The following is a 23222-nucleotide window of genomic DNA, read 5'->3' on the forward strand; positions in this document are numbered from 1 at the left end:
GAGATGCATTTTAAATAAAAGCGCACATTCTACTTACGTAAAAGCACCAGGCAGGCCCCACAAATAACCCAGAGATGCATTTTAAATAAAAGGGCACATTCTACTCATGTAAAAACGAGCTGATTCCCGGACCGTCCACTGGCTGGATTGAGAAGGTGATTGGGCCGCATCCAGCCCACAGGCCTTAGGTCGCCTACCCCTAATGTGGAGCAATCGTTTTTTTTCCTCGCCTCAGAATGAGAGGATACTGGACAACCTATTTGTTTGGGAATCATTTGGATTTGTTTGCAGGGAGGTTAGGTGACCTTGCTTCAAAGCAAGGGTTATCCCACACTTTCCAGGCCACTTCCTCATCGCTGTTATCTCAAAAAGTTCAGTCTTCAGGGAATGTGGGTTTCCCAATCAACAATAATTGTGCAACTGGAATTTGCCGGTATGTGATGGAATCCCACCTGAAAACGACAGCAGTCTGGAAGTTCCTGAGGCTGTAAGCCTTATTTCCCATTGCCTGGAAGTAAATCCCACTGAATCCAATGGTTTATTATTTCTGAATACATATGTGTAACCTTTCACAGCGGATCTTTAATGCTTTAACATTTGCTTCTGTCTCGAAGATTGCCGTTGCCCTTTCCACCATGAGCGCCGGTTACTGAGCTGATGCAGTGCTCTGATCCTGTGTAACCTCTTCAACAGCAATCCTAAATTGCTTCCAAGTCACCTTAATCCTTTTCTTCCATAGCACAGCATAACTGGAAGCATCAAAGAGTATGACTAACTAGAGGCGTGGTACAAAAAAAGGGGCCGTACTATCAGCTGAGATAGAACGCAATGTCATCTTTTTTCTTGAGAGTTACAAAATTCATGGGACTACATATCTGAATTAGTTAATCCTGTGTGGAGTGCAGTCTAAAGGTAAAGGGACCCCTGACCATTAGGTCCAGTCGTGACTGACTCTGGGGTTGCGCATTCATCTCACTTTATTGGCCGAGGGAGCCAGCATACAGCTTCCGGGTCATGTGGCCAGCATGACTAAGCCACTTCTGGCGAACCAGAGCAGCACACAGAAATGCCGTTTACCTTCCCACCGGAGCAGTACCTATTTATCTACTTGCACTGGCGTGCTTTCGAACTGCTAGGTGGGCAGGAGCTGGAACCGAACAACGGGCGCTCACCCCATCACGGGGATTCGAACCACCGACCTTCTGATTGGCAAGCCCTAGGCTCTGTGGTTTAACCCACAGCGCCACCCGCGTCCCTACCCAAAGGTAAATTCCACCGAGTCAATGGAACTCTCTCTTGGGTAAATGGGTATCTTACTATGTTTCCCATATATTGCTTCCAGTAAAAAATATAGAAGGTATGTTTCCATGTAGAAAACTACATATATGATATTGTGGGAGTATATTGCATTTATCCTCTAGAAAAGGGGTTTCCAGCCCCACGCCAAACAAATAACCACATTTTTAAAAAAGCAGACAATATACAGGCAACCCCCAATTTGTGTGGGAATTGCATTCTGGGTCATCATGCACAATAGCAGAACGTGTATAAGCCTGCTCTGCCCCATTATGCCCCCACCCCCATTACACTCCCTTTTCCAGCCACTTCCAGGTCACTGTGATGCACACATGCACAATCACATGTCAATTGGATGTGCGTAAATTGGTTGTTGCCTGTACACCCCAACCCCAAATAACCACATAGAAAAGCAGGTGAACCCCCCCCCCTGCAAAGAAACAGCCAAATCTCATTTTCAGCGCCATCATACCATTAAAATTCACACCACACATTTCTTGGTTTTTGTGAATGTGAGTATAGCATCCTCTAAATCTCAAGGAAACAGCTAACAAACGCTTGAAATATAATGATAAATGGGGGTCCCCTATACATTTAGGATCTCATGTGTATTTTGTCAGTGCCTTGAATCTCAACGATCTGGAAGCCTCCACTATTCACAACATTTTTAGTATGCTGTGGGGTTAAATGGAAGGTGAAGGTTTTTCATCATAATGAAATGCATTTCAAACGAGTTTTAGATAAATAAATGTAGAACATAAAAACAGTAGCAAATAACTATTTTAAGAGCAAGATAATCAAACACCCCAGAGATAAATCTCTTAATATGACTGGAAACACAACAAAGAACCTGTTCTTGTTTTTTAAAAAAACATAAGCATCTAATTTCCTATATTAGCCAAGATCAATATGGGACGAAACAAGTGAAGGAAATAATACGGCAGTGTAGATCTGAAGGTGCCTAGATATTGCTGTGATAAGAGTTTCAGAAATGCTTGAACAGACAGCACAAAAGAACAGAGCAGAATCTACATGGCATAAATTAGGAGCAAACAGAGCATAACAGTTCTGATAAGGTTTTCTGCAGTCTTCCTCCTCCCCACCCACTATCTATTTCCCTTGCTAGGTAATCCTTGAACCATTTTCATCTAGGGCATGATGTTTCAGCTGAAACTTTCATAATCTTTCAGTCCCCCCCCTCCACCCCCTAAAATGCTAATTCTAGATCACAGTTATGGATGTTATTGATCTCACTGAATTTCAAATGAAATGTACACCACCTCTACAATTAGAAAATCTCAATGGAGGCGAGATCTGCCCAGGTTTACCCTGTGATTGATAAAAGTACTCTGCTCTATTTTGATGACCCAGATCCTGCATTAAAACACTGGGAAACAAAGCATACTCTTCTCCTGAAGCAAAGCTGTGCCTGATTGTTTTAATTAGTGCATTCATTTTCTGCATTTAATATACAGGAAGGTTATTAGACTATTATTTTAAATGATTACACATACTTTTTGTTGTGGCAAAACACATGCAACTATACTTGTGAGAGAAATGTTATCCATTTCCCCTCAAATCATGTCTGGCCTATTTTTGTCAAGGAAAAGCAAACGATGCTAAGAAACTCATTTAAGCTGCATTCCTATACTAACTGAACTTGGTGGGACTTACCGTACTTCTGAGTACGGGTGTATTGAATTGCAGTTTTAATATGGGGTGATTCATTTGTTATCCATGTAGATTAACAAGAGGGGGACGGACTATCTTAACAGTTACAGATAGGTAGCCGTGTTGGTCTGCCATAGTCAAAACAAAATAAAAAAATTCCTTCCAGTAGCACCTTAAAGACTAACTAAGTTAGTTCTTGGTATGAGCTTTCGTGTGCATGCACACTTCTTCAGATACACAGAAGAAGTATCTGAAGAAGTGTATCTGAAGAAGTATCTTCAGAGTGTATCTGATACAGATACAGAGTGTATCTGAAGTGATACAGAGTGATACAGAGTGATACAAAGTGATATAGAGTGATACAGAGTGTATCTGAAGAAGTGTGCATGCACACGAAAGCTCATACCAAGAACTAACTTAGTTGGTCTTTAAGGTGCTACTGGAAGGAATTTTTTTATTTTGTTTATCTTAACAGTGAATGCCAATTCTAGCCAATGTAGGTATTATATTCCAATGTCCCTTGTGAAAATGGCCAGAGTCAGAGACCCTGGAAGAATCTACTTGACTTCATTACAATTACTGTGGTTGGAATATTTTTGCAGAATTGTTGAGTCCCCAAGGGTCATCTAGTCCAACCCCCTCCAATTTACACATATTAAAGCCCTAACTTATAAGGCAGCTTCCTAGGCTCACTTCTGTGTTACATACATGATGTAGAAAGTGAAGTCTGAGTGAAGAATACATGCAACTGGCTTACATACTGACTCATAGCTGAAAACTGTGTTGGCTTATTAAGAAGACAGACTTGTATACCACTTATTCAGAAAATATATCATTCCCTGCCCCAATGTTGCAGCAATATATGCCTGAAAAGCTCAGTATATATAGCTAAAGTGCATACTGCTCAATTAACCCATCACTTTCCCATGTACAACATTGGTGAATGTTGACCATTAAACCAATTTACAGTAGCAGTTGACTGAAAAATCTTGAGCATAGCTTACAACATTTGAAAATAATTTTGTTTTAGCATATTTATTTATTTATTAACATTTTGGGCGGTGGGGTGTGTGTGTGTCTTTCCTCCACTTCCCTGAATGCAAATTCCATTGACTTCTGTAGGATTTGCTTCCAAGTAAACGGCGTTACGAGCCATATGCTTCGCGGTTCATAGGAATACAACTGGCAGCACATCAAACGGTGAAATCAAATATTACGGTATCTCGGCGACTTTTTCTGTATGCCAGCGGGTGGGTCCGATATATACTTGTACGCATATTATGGCAGAATCCCAAAAAGCTTGGGCACATCTGCGGAGAGATGCCTGGGGCAAATATAGAAACCGAACGGAGCGACCAACTGTCTCCCTCTCCCAAGATTACTAGCAGTGGTGTGTGGGGTGGGGGAAGCTAATCGTCAATTTCACCGGAGGAAATTGGCAAGGCCAGCTCTTCCGCCCCTTTCCTAGACGCATATCCATCAAGGGAAGGGCTTTAAAACTTTTGCCATGCCTGGGCGAACTTCAAATGGCGAGCAAATCGCTAATCACCAAACGACACAGTTGGTTAGAGCGTGGTGCTAATAATGCCAAAGGATGCAGGTTCGATTCCTATTATGGGACATTCCTGAATTTGTTAGCCGCCCTGAGCCCGGTCTTGGCGGGGTATAAATAAAATATTATTATTATTATTATTATTATTATTATTGTTGTTGTTGTTGTTGTTGTTGTTGTTGCATTGAATGAGGGTGGATTAGATGACCTGGCAGGTTCCCTTCCATGCTTCTATGGGACGTTGTCGTCGCAGCAGTCTTGCGGGGCCCCTCCTCCTTCTCTTCCTCCCCGCTCCCCCCCCCCATCTCCTGTTTTGGGGGACGGGCACTGCCTACCCCCAAAACCTTTCCCTGCGACTCCAGGGGGAAGCGTGGCGCGCGCAGCCCACCCGTCTCCATTGACGCGATCCACCCAACCGGGTTTTCCGGAGTGCCGACGGGACAAGGCCCTTCGGCGATTGGCTGGCGCCGGCAGCTGCAGCCAATGGGCTGCGGGGAAGGCTTTCCTCATGGCAAGCGGGTGCCGGGCGCCGGAGTTCCAGTAGGGGAAGAGGGTCGGCCGCCGAGGGTGTCGCTGCTCTCTCTCTCTGCTGGCGCGGAGGCTCGCTCGCTCGCTCGCCGTCCCCGGAGGCGCCCTTCTTCTTCTTCGCCGCCGCCGCGTTTCCGCTCGACATGCGCGGCTTCGGCGTGCGCTGATTTCCCGCGAGGGGTAGAGACGCCGAGCGAGGAACCAGGCAGGCGCTGCTGCTGCTGCTGCTGCTGCTTCCTCCAATGTGGGGATCGCCGTCCGGCGAGAGCACCTGGGCGACTTCGTGGCCGGAGTCCTTCTCGTCGAGGGTGAGTCTGTGCTGCAGCAGAGACAGAGAGAGGGGGGGGGGAAACGGAATTTCTTTCTGTGGTGTGGGGCACTTTATGTAGAATCCCTCAAAGGAGGTCGCAGGATCGCCCCCCCCCCTCCGCCCTCTTAGCATCTCCTGCCACTCTCCAAGAAAAGTCCCCAGAAACGGGTTACTGGAATAGGAAATCTAGCTAAAACAAGCAACCCGCCTCCTCCACAGACCCTTAACTTTTACCAGTGATCATCATCTTTTCAAATTCCTTAGTGGTAAGTTTTAGGCTGCACTTAATGAGGGACTTAAACACACACCCCCATTTACTTAAGAGTAAATCCCACTGTTTGTTTAAAAAATGTTTTAATTGAAGATTTTCTTGGGTGACAAAAGTGCCATCGTCTCTGTTTTCAGATCATAAAGTCCTTTCTACAGATCGGTTATCTTCGATGTGAGACGTTAATGTTGTATATAGTATAAGTTTGGGGGAGAAGAGAGTGGGGGGGTAAACCCCACTGTGGGGTGCGTCTTGCGTGGAATGTTACTTCGCCTCTTTTATATACGTGCATTTTGATTCGGGCTGGTCAAGGTGAATTATGGAACCGAGACACGGAGTACTAGTTAACTCTCGTTGGGGTAGAATACCGAGAGAGTGCTCTCCTTTCTCGGTGTAAGGGATACAGTATTCAGTTCAATCCGCCGTTGCTTCTCTTTGGAAAAGGGTGAGTGCTTTAGGGTTGAACCCCCTAACGCCGCAGACAGTCCACTTTTACTGGGAGTAAGTCCCTTTAAACTCGGTGGAGCCTACTTTTGAGTAAGCACCCATAGAGTTGGATCTGCAAGAAGAAAGGACTATGCGTGCATTGGTGTGTGGGTGTGCAAACCCAGAATTTGGAGGGTTTTGCTTGCACAAGAATCGTGTCCAGAATGGGGTTGGTGCAACTTTTTGCTGTAACTTTCTCAAGCAGGATCTAAAGCAGCTTTTAATTTTTAACTTTGCATGGCTATGCCTTCTTCATGCCCCCCCCCCAAAAAAAAACCACAACGAAGAAATATAAGTATCAGGAATGGAACATAGCATTAGGAACTAGTGAAACTATTTATTATATCAAGGTCAGGGTATGTGTGTAATTAAATCTCTTTGCACTTTTCTTTATTAAAAAAAAGAAGAAGCTATATTTATCTCTTATGCCTATAGCAATAAACTGTTTCGCTGCGATCAAAAGGATGCGTTTAAAGAGCGCGCAGCCAGTGTGGCAGTTGCTGCAGAATATCTGCCACTTTATATATTTATTTATACAGTCCATGCAAGGAAAGCTCCCATCTGTCTTTCTAGCAGCGGGCCATGGCTATAGATGGGTGTGAGTTTCAGGGAGTCTGCCTGAATCAGGCTCCAGATGTGTGAGCTCAGCTGTTGTCTGTCACTTGGGTGACAACTGGCTCCCCCCCCCCCAATACAAGCAAGGCTTTGCTTTCTCCATTATCCTCAGTCAAGTGTCAATGTTTCAACTCCCTCCTATTATTTTGTATATACAGGGCAGCCCCGCGGGAGTTCCTTTGGCGATCCCTAACAATATGTCTGGGTCTTGGTTCTTTAAAGTTGTAAAGGGATGGGAGGAACGTTTTTTAACTCTTGAAGGTGAAAACCATCTAAAATTCACTTTTTAAGGTACAGAGTTAGCCTTCGCTACTTCACTTAGAAAGTGCAACGAACATTAATCTCCCCTCCCCTTTCCAAACAACATTGAGCCTTAGCTTGGAGATCTAAAACTTAAAGCAGTAACCATTTAGTATTTTGGCTGACTTGGCTGGGGGGGGGCACTCATCTTAAGGTGTATATGTGGCTATGTTTGGGCCTAGCTCAGAAATCTGTCACTGTTCCCACAGCTGGAGGTTAAGGAAAACAAAATAAAGCTCTTTTTGTACTAGCTTTAGTGTTTTTAAATGCCATCAACTGGGAAGCTTGAAGCACAGTGGGGAAGATTTTACAACTCCCAGCGCAATCTTGATGCAGAAGATTTAAAGGCTCGCCCTGTGTATTTCCCACATAGTAAAACAAAAAGGTGACAAAAATAAATGGCTATCATGCCTTTTTCTATAGCTTGAGGTGTGATTGAGAACACTGACCTTTAGCTAGCTGTTTCCCCACCCACTTTGCCTGCAGCAAATTTAGCAGAATCTAGGTTTTTAAGATTCATTTGGCTCTGCCATTTCCAAGTATTTCAGTTCATGTAGAAGGTTCTGTTTTCAGTTGCTTGCTGAAGGAATTGTTTATTGATGCTTAAGTTTTAAAAGTAAATACTCCAGCAACAGACATAGATTTTCCCCCCCCCCTGTTTTTTTTCTAGCAAAAGCTGGTAGAAAGTTAAAAACAATTACAGCTTGATCCTGTGAATGTTTACTTGGAAAAAGTCCCACTGCACTAAAGGGGGCCTCATGACTGTGTAAGCCTAAAGCTGTAATCCTAGGCGTCTTTAGTTGGGAATGAGTCCCATCGAACTCTGTAAGACATAAACTTCCAAGTTAACTTTGCTTAGGATCACAATGCAAGTTGTAGATTTTATAATTTGAGAGCTACATGGCTATTTTCTCTTTGTATTAACAGATATTGTAGTTGGGTCAGCCTTAGTTACCTAGGCAAACTTTAACATCAGCTGGGTGGTGGAGGAAACCTTACAGGGTTAATAGCTGAGCTATTAAGATTGAAGTCAGATGTGGCTAAAAGCAACAGGGGAGTCTGGATTTCCCTAATATCCTGTAGTATAACTGAAAAGGTAATTGTATTTTAAAGGTTTTTTTTCTTTAATCCACACTGCTTCTATTTAGGACTTTAAAAAAGAAAAGCTAAATGGAACCCCAAAATGCTTTAATGCAGTGGTGAATTCAGAAGTAGGTGAAGATGAGATTTTAAAATCATGCAGTATGTGAAGATTTTTGCACAGAAATGAAAGTAATTCCAGAATTTTCTTGTTTAAACGACAAAGTTTGCCACTATGGAAAACTAGGGTGTAGAATTGTTACATCCACGTGAGTAGAAAATGTTTTTAGAGACTATTGATAATAAAATGTTTAGTCAAGAACATTATACTTGTCAGAGATGTTGAAATATTTTGTTTCTTGCTGCTTGGATAACTGAGGCGTACTTTAGCGAAACAAATGCTTCTCCCTTGGTTGTTAACTGTTTGGTCTGTCTCCCCCTATCGTCTGAGAAAATCCATGGGCTTAGTGTGTCTTAAGTACATTGGAATCTCTTATTTGCTCATAACTGGCATGGGGACTCGGGGGAGTTTTAACTCTGGGGGGAAGAAGGCCTTGTGGTAATTGTGCATGAACCTCAGCTCATTGCTGTACACGTGTGCTTGACTGAGCAACAGTCACCAAATGTCATGGGTAACCAACTCCCATCAGCCCCAACCTGCATGGCCAATGGCAAAGGGTGATGGAAGTTGTCATCCCGCAACATCTTTAGGGCACCATGTTTGCTACCTCTGCCATATGCAGTAGGAACAACTTCATCTCTATCAGCAGCTTCACATGAAAAACGATAATAAAAAAGAAATTGGGCCCAGCCTTCAGGAGAAAGCTAAGGTATTGAAAGTGACTCAAAGGCCTATGCCACACGTAGACCTGCCACCCTCTGCAGTAGGGTCAACATTTTCCAATAGTGGTATGGGAGTCAGCAACAGAGAAATTCAAACCCCAATCTGACATGCTGAAGGGGCTTTGGATGTTGTGGAGACAACCCTGCTGCTTGAGGGCCTCTGCCACAGTGAAAAGCCCCACTGTGCCCATTGAAAGTATGGGCAGGCAGAACTAATGCCAGCTCAAACCCCTGAAATGAGGTGTTCTTGGGAAAGAGGTAGAGCTGAACCAGCCAAGGATCTCCTGAATCTTAAGTCAGTCTAGCTACTGGTGATGGGCCCAGTTCTGGCATAGCCACTCCAAAATGGAGGGGAAGACCTACTATCCTCTGCCTTGACCGGTGTGAGCAGCAGAGCTTTGGGTGTAGTGGTGGCTTCTCCAGTTCATTCGACCATGCTGCTCCCCAGCCAGAAGTTGAGTTTGCTATTTCACATCATGCCTGTGAACAAACATACTGATTTGTACCTGACTAATGGCTGTGGCAAGGGGAAAGGAGGTAGTAAGCATGGCCAGTGGCTAGGTATAATGGGAGTTGTAGTTTAGCAAGATCTAGAGGACCAAAGATTTCCCAAGCCTATCTGCCCCAGAGAGCTGCTACCATTCATTGTAGGCAATACTGAACTAGAAGAACCAGTGGTCTGACTCGGTATAAGGAATGTTCTGTGTTTTGGTGAGCATACCTAGTCTCACCATTTGACCAAAATGATTGTAACCTTAAAACTAAACTGTAGGTTGTGGTGATGATGATGATGATGATGATGATGATGATTTGGTCTTATTGTGCCTTGATATGAATGAGCCTTTTGCCTGCCCTGCTCTCCGTTTTGTCTGAACCAAGTAACTTTGCCTACCAGGTTTGGAACCATCCAGATTCTTAAACCAACTGTAGACTGTGGTTTAGATTTCAATGTTACTCTGAAGCAGTTGACCATAGCTATGGTCAGAGGTTTCCTGGTTTAAACACATGTGTAGTGGAAAGGCTTGTCCATGTCTCAGTTTAATAAGAAGAACTGTGCTTGTCTGAATGCAACCAAATACTTGGCTAGTTGCTTCACATCACATTTTCAGAGCCCCTTCACGCTAGTGACATACAGCCATTCCAATTTCTAGATAACATATCAGGGTATATGTGTGTGTGCTTGCCCTTTTCTCACCTTTTATTGTCTTTGCTATCTACCGTCTTTGTTTACTTTTTATCTTAGCCAGACCGACTTATCATTCCCCTCACAGTGATTATTACCTCTTCCTTCTCAGAAGTTGGAATATTCACAGATGTTCTGTGACACTACAACACTATTAAGGCACTAGTGTTATGAGATGTACTTGTGGCATCATTTTAAGATTAAGTTTTGAACAATAAGGCTAATGTTAGCAGTTGCTTTGACGATGGACCCTAGAGGCTCGTTTATGTATAATTTGTCATTGTTTCCAAACAAACTTTCAGTAGCAAATATTGTGGGATAGCTGTTGGATATGTGTTCTCTAAATCTGAACAGAATTTAACCATGTGAAACAATTTGTGTAATGCTTTTATGTAAGGACAAGTTTGTTAACTCGGGCCAGCTTTAATTGTTCGGTTTAATGGAAAAGGTAACCTGATGTTACCTGTTTGGGGCATCAGTCTTCTAGGTATACAGGTGAGTTACCTTCCCCCACTTGCGTATGGGTTTGCCATAACAGGAACTGGAGGGAGGGAGTTTCTTTTCTCCATCAAGCTGAAGAATGGTGAGAAGCAACATGTTTTACAACTTATAGCACACTGATGTCATGACATTTCTGGCAGCAGTACTCAGACTAATCAGATCATTTTCCTCCTTGCCAAAATGACAGTCTTTCCAGATGCGGTTTCCTTCATTCTTGGTCCATTGTCAAAGGGTATTTCCAGTTCTTGAGATAAATTTCTCAAGGGCCCTGTAATAACTCTTAACTTTGTTTTTCTATTATATTCATGTTTAGACTTTGTTCTAACTGAATTAATTATCTTAGGAAGACTCCAGGAACATGGTATGACCATGCAGTGTGTATTCATTACAGCTTTTTTTTATCTGCAGACAGATTTCCCACAATATGCACAGTAATTAAGATGCATCAGCCCATTCAAACACTTAAAGCTGTCTTTAATAATTATAATAATGCTACAAAGGTGCTGTCATTTACCACTTTCTCTTCCCACTTTCCCCCTTCTCGCTTTTTTGGGGAGACGCAACATTGACTACAAGTCCTCACAGACTTAAATGTACTTGAACACATTTAAATGTCTGGCTCAAGTGCAACTAACTCTGTTGGACTGTGGCCATAATTTGAATTACTGATGACCAAAGGCACGATAATACCATAAAGTTAACCTGCAGGATATTTCCCGACAAACTTTGCTGGTTCTTAAAAAATATTTTCTTAGAACACTTCTCTTTTGCTGACCAAGCTGTTTAGAGGCTGGAGTTATCTACCCAGAAGCCCCTCTCCATGCTGACACTGCAAGCAGCAGTGAAGAGTTTATGTGCTGTAGTGGTTAAGAGACTTAGCTGCAAATAAGGAAATCCCTGGTTTGGATTTTGCCTCTGCCATATACTCACTAGATGGCCTTTGGCAAGGTACCCTCAGTCTCGTATTGGCAGTATAGAAATAATACTATTTTTACTTACTTTGCAGGGTTGTTGTAAATTGGATAATCCATATAAAGCACTGTGAACAGTTGACAATGCAGCTGTTGGCAGGTTACTTTGTCAAAATAAAAGGAGATGCCCCACAGGTTTCCTTGCCACTTCTTATTCTGGGATGGCACTTGCAGATTACAGTCATACCTTGGAAATTGAACGGAATCTGTTCTGGAAGTCCGTTTGACTTCCAAACGTTCAGAAACCAAGGCATAGCTTCTGATTGGCTGCAGGAAGTTCCTGCGGCCAATGGGAAGCCCTGTTAGACATTTGAGTTCCAAAGAACATTCGCAAGCCGGAACACTCACTCCTGGGTTTTTGGTGTTCGGGAGCCAAAACGTCCAAGTGCCAAGGTGTTTGGGATCTAAGGTACAACTGTATTCCCTGCCCAGACAAAAAAACCCCACACATGAAATACCTGTGCTTTTCTTCTAAGCTGGTAATGACTCTCCCAACACCTAATTTGAAGACTTTCAGAAGCTTCTGGAATGATCTTTCTTCTGATGTTAGATGGAATGTCTTCTGGTGCAGGCTTTAACTTAATGCAGGTCAGGCCAGAGGCAAGATGAAGTCCATTACCTGTCAGTTGGCTATGTCTGCTTGAAATACATGCATTAAATCTTGCCATCAAAGGTATGGAAGCTTTTTGAGCTGCTCTGCTCTGTTCTACCTCACTTTACTGCCCTTCTCTTGGTCTGTAAGCCAGAATGTCTGGGATATGCCCAGGAATGCAAGCAAATCTATGAAGACATTAGCATGCTTACATTGCTTTCAGCTGTGCCTTAAAAAAAGAAAAAGAAAGAAAGAACATGAGCTGCAGATCTCTCACTTTACAGTTGTGGTCTTTGCCTTCAGTAACAACTCTTGTTTTGAACTACTGCCAATTATGCACAATATTGGCAGCCTGAAGCAGCTGTGTATTTAAAAAAAGATAGCTTCTCTAACAACCTTCAGAGAATGCAATTGTGATTGTATTTAATTTGAATTAGGATTCTTGGTTTCCTGTTACTTCCTTCTTTTTTTGGTAAGCAACTTTCCCAATAGCTCCAATGGGCAACATCCAACTTAAAGCCCAATGCTTTCGGTGGGTCCATTAATGAATCTGACATAGTGTTAGATATCACCCATTGCTTTTTAAATCTTACAGAAAATGGCCCCACGATGCCCATTTGCTGTAAGACTTGTTGAAACTAAGGACAGATCTACCGGTAATAGAGGGAAACCCATGTCTTTAAACACCTGCTGTAAAAGTGATTTTTCAAGCAGAGGATAGGACTTAAAAGTTATATTAGTCTAAAGTATTTGATGCTTTTTTTTCCTAAACAAGAGGCTGGGATATACCCATATGAGAAGTGAGGTTTGTGTGTAAATAAAAGTTCTGGAAGGTATTCATTGACTGCTGCAAAACCGCAGTGTCATTCTCATACTGAATTTAGGCAGCATGCCAAGCCATGGTTAAGGAAGCTTGATGTGAAGTCTGATTTACAGCAGACCATGGTTGTGATCTATAAACAAAGCAGAACTGGGTACTGTAAGTTGAGATGTGTTTGCAAACCATGGTTTGGCATTACATCTCAATTGAGAAACTGTTAAGGCTCCTGTTCTACCTGCTAACAGCCTCTGCACCTAGACAATTCACCTTGATTCCACCAGTAGTACTTTCAGTGGCCTCTTCAATGTGGAGTTCATAACTACTGGAAAAGAGGGACAACACAGCTCATTTAGATGCATAATTAAGACTTTAATTTAGCAGAACCTTTTCAGAATGAAAGTTTAATTATTGTCTTGTAGTACTGAATTGCAATTTTAACTCTGTTAGTTTTGATGTATCTTTTATATTCTATTATAGTTACCTGTGCCCCGAGGAACTATAGTTGATAATGGGTATAACTCTAGGGATGGAAGGAAGAGACAAGAGTGTGGAAACATAGCATGGCAAGCATGTAGACTCTAGAGTTTGGTGTTTGCCCTGGCCACCTATTCCTATTGCCATGGACTTATTAACCAGATTATCTGTAGTTATGCTAAGACAGCAGACCTCATAGGTTCAGTGAGTCTTCTGGAAAGTTAAGTATGTGGTGAATTGCAGTGCTAACTGGAATAGCGGCCAATCCTTCCAACAAGCCAAGCTTCTTGGCTTCTGAGACTTTGATGGGCTTTGGAGGATAAATAACTGAAGTCCAAGAATAGAAATGTGAGACAGGCCCTTGCTCAGCACCTGTGATCTGCCGCAGAAGTATCCAGCCAATCTAGTTAGCTCTAGCCAATGCCAGCCCTTCATCTGTTCAAGAGCTTAGCTTCTCTTTGTTTAAGCCAAAAATGCTTAGTATAGCTTATTGGTGGTTTCGATGACCTGCATGTCTAGAACATTTTCATTTTGTTTAAATTGGGGCATTTGTAAGATTGATTATGGTCCACTGATGTTCTGATGGTCAGACTAGTTAGTACCTGCTGGTTCCTAAGATTTCTGTAAGGAGAGTTGGATTAAGTGGAGCCTCTTAAGAGGCAAGATACTTATTATGCTCAGAAGCGAGAGTGCATGCCTGGGATCCCTTAACGCTGATTAGTTATGCCTTGCCTGTTAAGAGTAGATACTTGGGATCTCTTGCTTTGTAAAATTTGAAACACTTGGTGGACCACAGGGAAACAATTGTTTTTTTTAAAAAAACAACCAAAGTAGCCCACACACATCTGAATGGGTCCTCCTCTTGCTTATATTACATGCCTTTGAAGAAATAATTAATGTGTCTGTGTTGACTTATAATATACATACTCATTTCTAAATGGAATAAAGTTTGGCATGAAACCCTGTCTTGTGTTTTTGCAGATGTTTCCTGAAATGTGTGGATTGTGTAATAAAACGTAAGAATTTTGGAAGGCTTTCTGTTCCTTTTGTTTATCATGATTATCTTATGGAGAACTTAATTGTGAGATCTTTCTGCCTGTGTTCAAGGCACAAAGAGAGGCTCTGAAGTGATAAATATAGTTTTCATTTATGGCCGATCACTGAAGTGATTTAGATCTTTGTTTTTTTGTGTGTGTGGAAGAAAGGAATAATATAATATTGTACATTTGTTTGTTTTAGTAAAATGTAATCCTATAAATTCCTTTGTGCTCTTTCTATAAGTCTAGACAGCTTGGTGGGCTAAAAGCCAACAAAACGTCCTTGCTCACTGCCCAGTGTGCTTGAAAGAACAAGACAACTGGCCGCCTATGCTGGAAATAAATTCTTTATTTACAAAAGAGGTTAAACCAGAAGCTGCTTTGCTCGGAAGAGTAAAGTCTTAACGGCTAAGAGGTCCAGATCTCAATAGGCTTCCCTTGTGCTTTCAAAAGGCTTGTTCTGAGCTCCTGATTTATTGGGGTGGGGAATACTGTTGAAGATCAAATGATGTTGCCATATATATCATTGATTGACATACTGTTCTAATGCTTTGTGGTAGGTTGTTGAGAAAGCACTCCCATACAATCATGTCTCCAAGCTGGCTCTAACAACTACAATATAGAAATTGCTGCCAACATCCCTGGATCACGCTACTGACAACTGGGGGGGAAATGGGCAGGCATACTCCTGGAGGAGAAAAACTGTTTCCAAACCCTTCCAGTCTCTCCCTTTTTAAGGTTGGGCATTGTAGCTCTGTGAGGGGCTAAAAACTACACTTCCCAGGGGAAGTAATGCCCTTGAAATGTATGGTGTGCTGCCATTTCAGTGGTTTATAACATTGGATCATTTTTGGTAAGTCTTTCCGCCTCCACCCTCTTTAGATGAAAGCAGAGCTTTCTGTTGAAGCCATCTAAATACTGCTAGATACACATCTTGTTGATGAAAACTGAGGCTAAGCACAGGTAACCTTCTCTAGATTTAGCCAGCATTGTAAACTTCCTCCCCCCATGACAATAAAATGTAATAATATATTTAACAGACAAACACACACCAAATGGACTCTATTACACTGTGGACTTGCATTAATTTGGAATCCTTTTGACATGTTGTGTTACCATTTGGGACCGAGGTTTTGTCAGCACTGTAATTGTTCTTGGCATTATTGTATTTATGGTCTCCTTATGGATTCAGTTGGTAATGAGTAATGTAAGAGCTGATTATCTAAATTGTGGAGTCAGTCTTTTAGAATTAGCAGTGCTTATCATCTGATGCTCTTTAATGTAACTAGGGGCAGTTAGGACTTTTCAGAGGCATTTTGAAATCCCAACCCTTGAATTTAAATGCTTTCTTTATCTGGGCCCAGCTAATAATGCTGCAGTAAACCAGGCATAGGCAAACTCGGCCCTCCAGATGTTTTGAGACTACAATTCCCATCATCCCTGACCACTGGTCCTGTTGGCTAGGGATGATGGGAGTTGTAGTCCCAAAAACATCTGGAGGGCCAAGTTTGCCCGTGCCTGCAGTAAACGGTGATAGTGGGGAGCTGAACTCCCCACTTTTCAGCATGCACTGACTACAAATGGTTAGCTATGCAGGCTCTCAAAGTTTAAGTGGAAGAAAGCTTCTTGGTTACGAAGTCCCTCTTTATGCTTGCTTGGAAGATTTTCCTTGTTAAACCACAGTCCTGCAAATGATAACTACACAAGGGATCCTTGGTCAAATAGATGTTGCAACCTAACTCAAGGTGCTGTAAGCCTTTATAAGGAGGTGATTGAGTGCCAATATCTGTCTATCTCAAAGAGTTGTATACAGAAATTTCCATTCCTGTCCTGCACCACTGGAAATATGGTTGACCTCCAACTTGTGGAAATCTGCTAACTGGTCACTACCAAGCTGGGCCTTGAATAACTCAAGACAGATAACTGCTATGACATAAGTTGTTGTAAAAAGAAAGAACTTTTATTCATTGTACAGTATTTGTTAGCTGCTTTTCTTACAGAGGTCACTGAAAGTGACTTACCTTAAAACCAGTTAAATATTGACAATGAATGCTAACACTCAAGATACAGTAGTTGGCCCCAGAGTAAGACATGTAAAATCCAGGGATATGGATAAGGAGTAAGATCATTTAGTAAGATCATTTAGAGAGAGGTGGCTATGTGAATTAGACTGCCATGATGCACACATAAAATAGTTAATGTGGGAGCAAGGCCAACACAAAGCAGTTTATTTGTCTAACAATGTTATTTTTTACTCATTGTTTTCTGCTCTCCTTTACCATTGCGCATCATGGGGTCACTAGACCAGGGTTTCCCCAATATTTGGTCTGCCAAAAACAGCAGGAAGCCCAAGTTTGGGAAACCCTGAGCTATACCAATGAGACTAGGTGCATCCTTTTTTAAAAAAAAGCCCTAAAAGTGTTACATTTTTGTATTTACATTACAAATCACACACTTTTGAAACTACAAATGTATTCATATAATTATGTATTCAGTGTCTATACTGTATTGAGTTGGCTGCGTATGCGATTCTAACTCTTTACACTGTAACTAGAAAATTCTGGGCACATAGTTTGCATGAACTCTGCATCCTTTCAAGCTCCAGTTTGGGGATTTTACCTTAACAGTATGTGAGTAGTACTTTGTAACTTTTTAAAATGTCATTTTGTTTGTAGGCTTGGCTCTTTAAAGGAGGTTCAGCTAATGGTGATGAAGAATTAATCTTCCGGGGGGGGGGGGGAACCTGTCTCAATTTGCTGTCTCCATACCGTCCGCCGCCTGCCCTTTCTAGCCACAAGTTTTTCCATAAATGGAAAACTTGTTCTTTTTTCTTTTTTACAGACTCTCTCTGAATAGTTAATCCTGGGGAAGTGTCTGCTGAACAGCTACATAAAAACCTCAGTATTGCTACAAGTCTTGCTTGGATACTGGTACATGTGTACTTCTTGGCAATATATGGAGGTACTTAATTGGCATCTGTGCTCAAATCACTGACTCTGATTATACAGCAATGCTGTAAAAAAATATCCACACTAGGTCTGAGTTTGTTTTCCCACCCCCAAACAGTCCCCTTATTCATCAGGAGCAAGCTCTTCACCGCTAGCTAGTGGAGTTTGAAAAACAACCACCCCTAAATACGATTCCCAACTGAAATTTTTTCTTAGTTGAACAGTTCAAAAAATAACTTCGCCCAATTGGCTAATCTGAATCTGGGACAAAAAAAGGATACGTAGAAATATTTCTCTCAGTTACTTGAAATAAATTGGATTATGCTGTTCTTAACAGTGGCCAATCAGATGCCCATGGGAAGATTGCAAGCAAAATCTGAATGCAGCAGCAACCTCTCCACTTGTGATTCTTAACACAATAATAATAATAATAATTTATTATTTATACCCTGCCCATCTGGCTGGGTTTCCCCAGCTACTCTGGGCGGCTTCCAACAAAATAATCAAATACAATAGTCTATTAAACATTAAAAGCTTCCCTAAACAGGGCTGCCTTCAGATGTCTTCTAAAAGTCTGGTAGTTGTTTTTCTCTTTGACATCTGGTGGGAGGGCATTCCACAGGGCGGGTGCCACTACCGAGAAGGCCCTCTGCCTGGTTCCCTGTAACTTGGCTTCTCGCAGTGAGGGAACCGCCAGAAGGCCCTTTGCACTGGACCTCAGAGTCCGGGCAGAATGATGGGGGTGGAGATGCTCCTTCAGGTATACTGGTATTCAGAGAGAGAGTACTGAATTACCTACCATATTCCAGGCAATTATTTCTTGATATTTTCTGATTCTATATTATAAACTATTATTTCCCTTATTTGCAGTTTTTAAAAATAAAAGCCTTACTCATTCAGTTCCAAGAGATTAGACCTGTTGCTGCTTGATCTCTAGAAAGCTCAGTTTTTGCCAATGCAATGTGTTCTCACACTCTGAAACTTATTGTGTTGAGAAAAAGCACATGGTTCAGAAATAGATCTAGAAGTTGTTTGTAGGCAGTGGCTTGCTTCATGTGACACCATAAACTATAGCTTAGCAGAACCGCAGAAGCATCTCTGAGAGAAACTCTGATCCACTTTGCTTTCCCCCAGTCTTTTTTTACTCCCATTTTAGATAAGCCAAGGTTTGGCTTACTGTATCATGCAAACCAGGCTAGTGAGGGGAAATTTCAACCTTTGCAAAACGGAACTAACTTTGCCTTGTGCTGAAGTTTAATACTGTATATCAGTCATTAGCATAATTGCAAATGGGTCATTGACAGTAGGGTTTATTTTTGTATGAACTCATCAGATTTCCATGGAAAGGGTAAATTTGGATTATATGGCAAAAACAGCGCTGACATTTCGATGACAGCAATGTCATGTGGGAGCTGCAAAAACATGTATTTGCAAGAGCACCAGTCCCACCATAAACTTGCCTTGGTGTTTGGTTTGTCCTCTCCCATCACTGTTAGGCTGCCCTTGGAAATGTTTATTCATGAGGAAGTACTTACAGCAATCTCTACATGTGGCTCATTTTTTTAAAAGGTAAAAATGCTGACAGAATCTAGTTTTTTTGGGGGGGAACCCTAATTGATAGAGCCGAACTCCTAAAGGCACATGAAAGCTTTGTTTGCCTCTTACAATTTCCTTTTTTTTTTACTATAATAGCTTACTAGTTTGCTGTGGAGTAGGGGGTTTGGGTTCATTTTCCAAAGGGAAGAGTATATTCTGCACACATACGCTGCCTGCCACATTTTTTGGGCTCGTACTGTGAAGGAAGATCATAAAAGCTTCAGTTTAAATTTTTAAAGTTAAAACCTTGGATTGCCCTCTGTTTGCAGATACATATTTGAAAAGACAAATGTAAGGAAGTGTCTTGCTGTGTTTAAAAATTACTATGCTCCCTGAAATCAGTGTAACACTGTGATTTTGGTCTGTTACACTTCTTCTCCCTGGTGTTTTTGCCACTATACATAGCTGTTTCTGTTGCCTGGTGCCTTTGTACACCGTTATAGCAAGCAGTGTTGGCAACGGAATATGCACACTTGAGAGCAAGCCCAGTGAATTTAGCAGGACTGACTCCTGGGTAAACATTCATAAGATTATGCTGTTAATCTCAGGAATAGCCGGTTTTTGCCTTCCACAACGTGTCTCTTTCCAGATGTAGCCTTAAACATCTGGAGGGCATCAGGTTGGGAATAACTGTCCTATCTTAATTTTTAAATGGAACACCTCTGCTCTGTGCTTGCAACAAAGGAAACTGTTGGGAGTTAATATATATATGCGCTCTCTAATGATGTAACAACTTCTGCCTAAATCTTTCACCCTTCCACATTTGTTTTGCTTTCTTCGTGGCATTGGAACCCTGTGAAATTGTGTTTCTGGTTATCTTTGACATTTAAGAAGATTGAAATGTTTTGGAGAATAAAACTAGGTTCTCCTACTGTTGGGGTGGCAGAATACCAGTTGCTGTGAATCGCAAGTGGAGAGAATGGTGTTGCCTTTGGTTCTTTTTTGTGGGACTTGCTAGAGGCATTTAGTTGTCCATTGTGAGAACAAGATGCTGAGTTAGATAGGCCTTTGACCTGGTCTAGCAGGGATCTCCTTATGCATTTATGAGTTAAGAACTACTGTTGAATATGCAGCACTGTTTTAATAATAATGCTACGGATGGGGTTTTGGGTGTCCTGGGTGCCGAATAACCACCTCTGTGCTCCTGAAGGGGGCTTTACTCTAAACATTTTTAAAGCTGATATTTCCTGGAAATATATTTGCCCTATGCTCTAATGTATTATTTTTATTATTTTATTATTTATACCCTGCCCATCTGGCTGGGCTTTCCCATCCACACTGAGTGGCTTACATTAGAAATTTCCCAATACGGGGCTGCCTTCAGATGTCTTCTAAAAATATGTCTTCTAAAAGTCAGATAATTGTTCATTTCCTTGACATCTGAGGGGAGGGCATTCCACAGGGCGGGTGCCACTACCGAGAAGGCCCTCTGCCTGGTTCCCTGTAACTTCGCTTCTCGCAGTGAGGGAACTGCCAGAAGGCCCTCAGAGCTGGACCTCAGTGTCCAGACTGAACGATGAGGGTACAGACGCTTCTTCAGGTATACTGGGCCGAGGCCGTTTAGGGCTTTAAAGGTCAGCACCAACACTTTGAATTGTGCTCAGAAACGTATTAGGAGCCAGTGAATATCCTTTAGGACTAGTGTTATATGGTCTTGGTGGCCACTCCCAGTCACCAGTCTAGCTGCTGCATTCTCGGTTAGCTGTAGTTTCCGAGTTACCTTCAAAGGTAGCCCCATGTAGAGCACATTGCAGTAGTCCAAGTGGGAGATAACCAGAGCATGCACCACTCTGGCGAGACAGTCCGTGGGCAGGTAGGGTCTCAGCTTGCGTACCAGATGGAGCTGCTACACAGCCGGCACCTCCATGGACAGCTGCGAGTCAAAAATGTAGCCATTGATGCTGAGCATTTATGCAGAAATTGCATCTGTTAGGCAAACTGGATGTATAGAAGTGGAAACACAGAGTGATGTTGTTCGGTGCAGAGGGAAGTGAGGATTGGGAGAATAACCCAGTGAGCGTAAGAACATGCTAAAGCTCTTAACTGTAGCTAGCAGAAATCTGTTTGATATGCTTATATGAAAGAAAATGCCTGTTGACAAAGAAAACTGGCTTGTTGCACAGGGGTGACCTTTTTAAAAAAATCACAGAATGTAAAAAATATGGCCTACTACTTTGATCTTTTGCTTCTTGGACAGGATGTGTAAGTAAATAACTTAAAAGGGGAACAGCCTGCCAATAAGATGATTACCGTACATTCCCACATTCATTTTACCTGACATGAAACTGATGCCTTTTGCAAGCATGCAGATCTTAACAAATTAATTAGCGACCTGTTGTCTCTGTGGCATCAGAGTACTGTAGGAAAAAGCATAATAACAACGCTGAATCCAATTTTAATTTCCAGCCAACACAAAAGTGATGGTTGCCCCAAAGCAAGCAAGCTTGAACCAAGAAACCTTACAAATGGAATGATCTGTGGGAAGTGTTTTTATGTTTAAAAACCACAATGACAGGCCTAGACAGCATCTTGAGAAGTAGAGACATCACCTTGCCAACAAAGGTCCGTATAGTTAAAGCTATGGTTTTCCCAGTAGTGATGTATGGAAGTGAGAGCTGGACCATAAAGAAGGCTGATCGCCGAAGAATTGATGTTTTTGAATTATGGTGCTGAAGGAGACTCTTGAGAGTCCCATGGACTGCAAGAAGATCAAACCTCTCCATTCTGAAGGAAATCAGCCCTGAGTGCTCACTGGAAGGACAGATTGTGAAGCTGAGGCTCCAGTACTTTGGCCACCTCATGAGAAGAGAAGACTCCCTGGAGAAGACCCTGATGTTGGGAAAGATGGAGGGCACAAGGAGAAGGGGGCGACAGAGGATGAGATGGTTGGATAGTGTTTTTGAGGTTACCAGCATGAGTCTGACCAAGCTGCGGGGGGCAGTGGAGGACAGGAGTGCCTGGCGTTCTCTGGTCCATGGGGTCACGAAGAGTCGGACACGACTAAACGACTAAACAACAACAACAACGTGAAAACCCAATCGAGATCAGTAATGGGGAAAAGCCAGATGTAGCAAGAAAACAGATGGAAGACACTGTCTTTGTGATTGGGCCAGGGCCAGTTTTGCTGGTGATTTGGCATTGCTCATGTGTGGATGAGAATCTGTTTTAAAAGTACATCTACTTTGCATGCTGAAGGGCCTAGGTCCAGTCGCTGGCATCTCCAGATAGGCCTGTCACAGACTGATGTTTGAAATGTTCTGGGCCTGCTGCCAGTGGTTCCAGTTGCTTTTGGACTACGATTCCCATGATCCCTGAGCACTGGTCCTGCTAGCCAGGGATGATAGGAGTTGTAGTCCAAAAGCAGCTGGAGATTCAAGGCTGGGAAACACTGGTGTGGACCAAACTGGCTGGACCCATTGGTGACTCTGTATAAGTCAGCCTCCTTTGTTAGGCAAACATACAAATTGGCACGCACACACCCCAAAAAAGTATTATTGCTGCCGTTGAAACTAAGGTTAAGTTTTTCAAAATCAGAACAGCAAAGAACTGGAGCCGTTTGAACAGTTGGCTACAATACTTCTTTTTATTTAAACAAACAAAACATCTGAAGAATTGACTCAAAAAATCTGGTTGGCTTGACTCAAAGGAGCCCTTCCCAAATGTTAATTGTCTAGAGCAGTTTCCCCACCCCCACCCAAGCTAAACACTGATAATGGAAGGGCTTCAGGGCTGGGAGTGTCATAGTATCTGTATGCCATGATTTCTGCAAGTCACTGCACTTGGGCTTCTTTCTCAGAGACACATTTGTGTGGCTAAACTGTGGCCCTCCAGATGTTGTGATTCACGTCTGCTATCACCCCTGACCACAGGCTATGCTGGCTGGAGCTGATGGGGAATTGTCTCAAATATCTGGAGGGCACCTGGTTAAAGAAGGCTGCCTTACAAGCTTCCAAGAATACAGTGGTGCCCCGCAAGATGAACGCCTCGCAAGACGGAAAACCCGCTAGACGAAAGGGTTTTCCGTTTTGGAGGCGCTTCGCAAAACGAATTTCCCTATGGGCTTGCTTCGCAAGACGAGAATGTCTTGCGAGTTCCTGCGGGGGTTTTCCCCCTTTTTTCCCCTTTTCCTAAGCCCTAAGCCGCTTATCAGC

At 42.5% G+C, this 23222-nt stretch overlaps 1 protein-coding gene across 1 annotated transcript in view; it reads left to right on the plus strand.

The window, feature by feature from the left end:
• Positions 1 to 5070: 5070 nt before the first annotated feature.
• The window catches only part of PRICKLE1 (prickle planar cell polarity protein 1), a 68560-nt gene continuing 50408 nt past the window's right edge, over positions 5071 to 23222 (plus strand). Inside the window, exon 1 of the mRNA XM_079994160.1 lies at positions 5071 to 5355. The gene's annotated coding sequence lies outside the window, so the exon portion shown is untranslated. The remainder of the gene's footprint in view (positions 5356 to 23222) is intronic.

This window comes from Podarcis cretensis, assembly GCF_951804945.1.
Source record: "Podarcis cretensis genome assembly, chromosome: 10".
NCBI classification, from domain to species: Eukaryota; Metazoa; Chordata; class Lepidosauria; order Squamata; family Lacertidae; genus Podarcis; species Podarcis cretensis.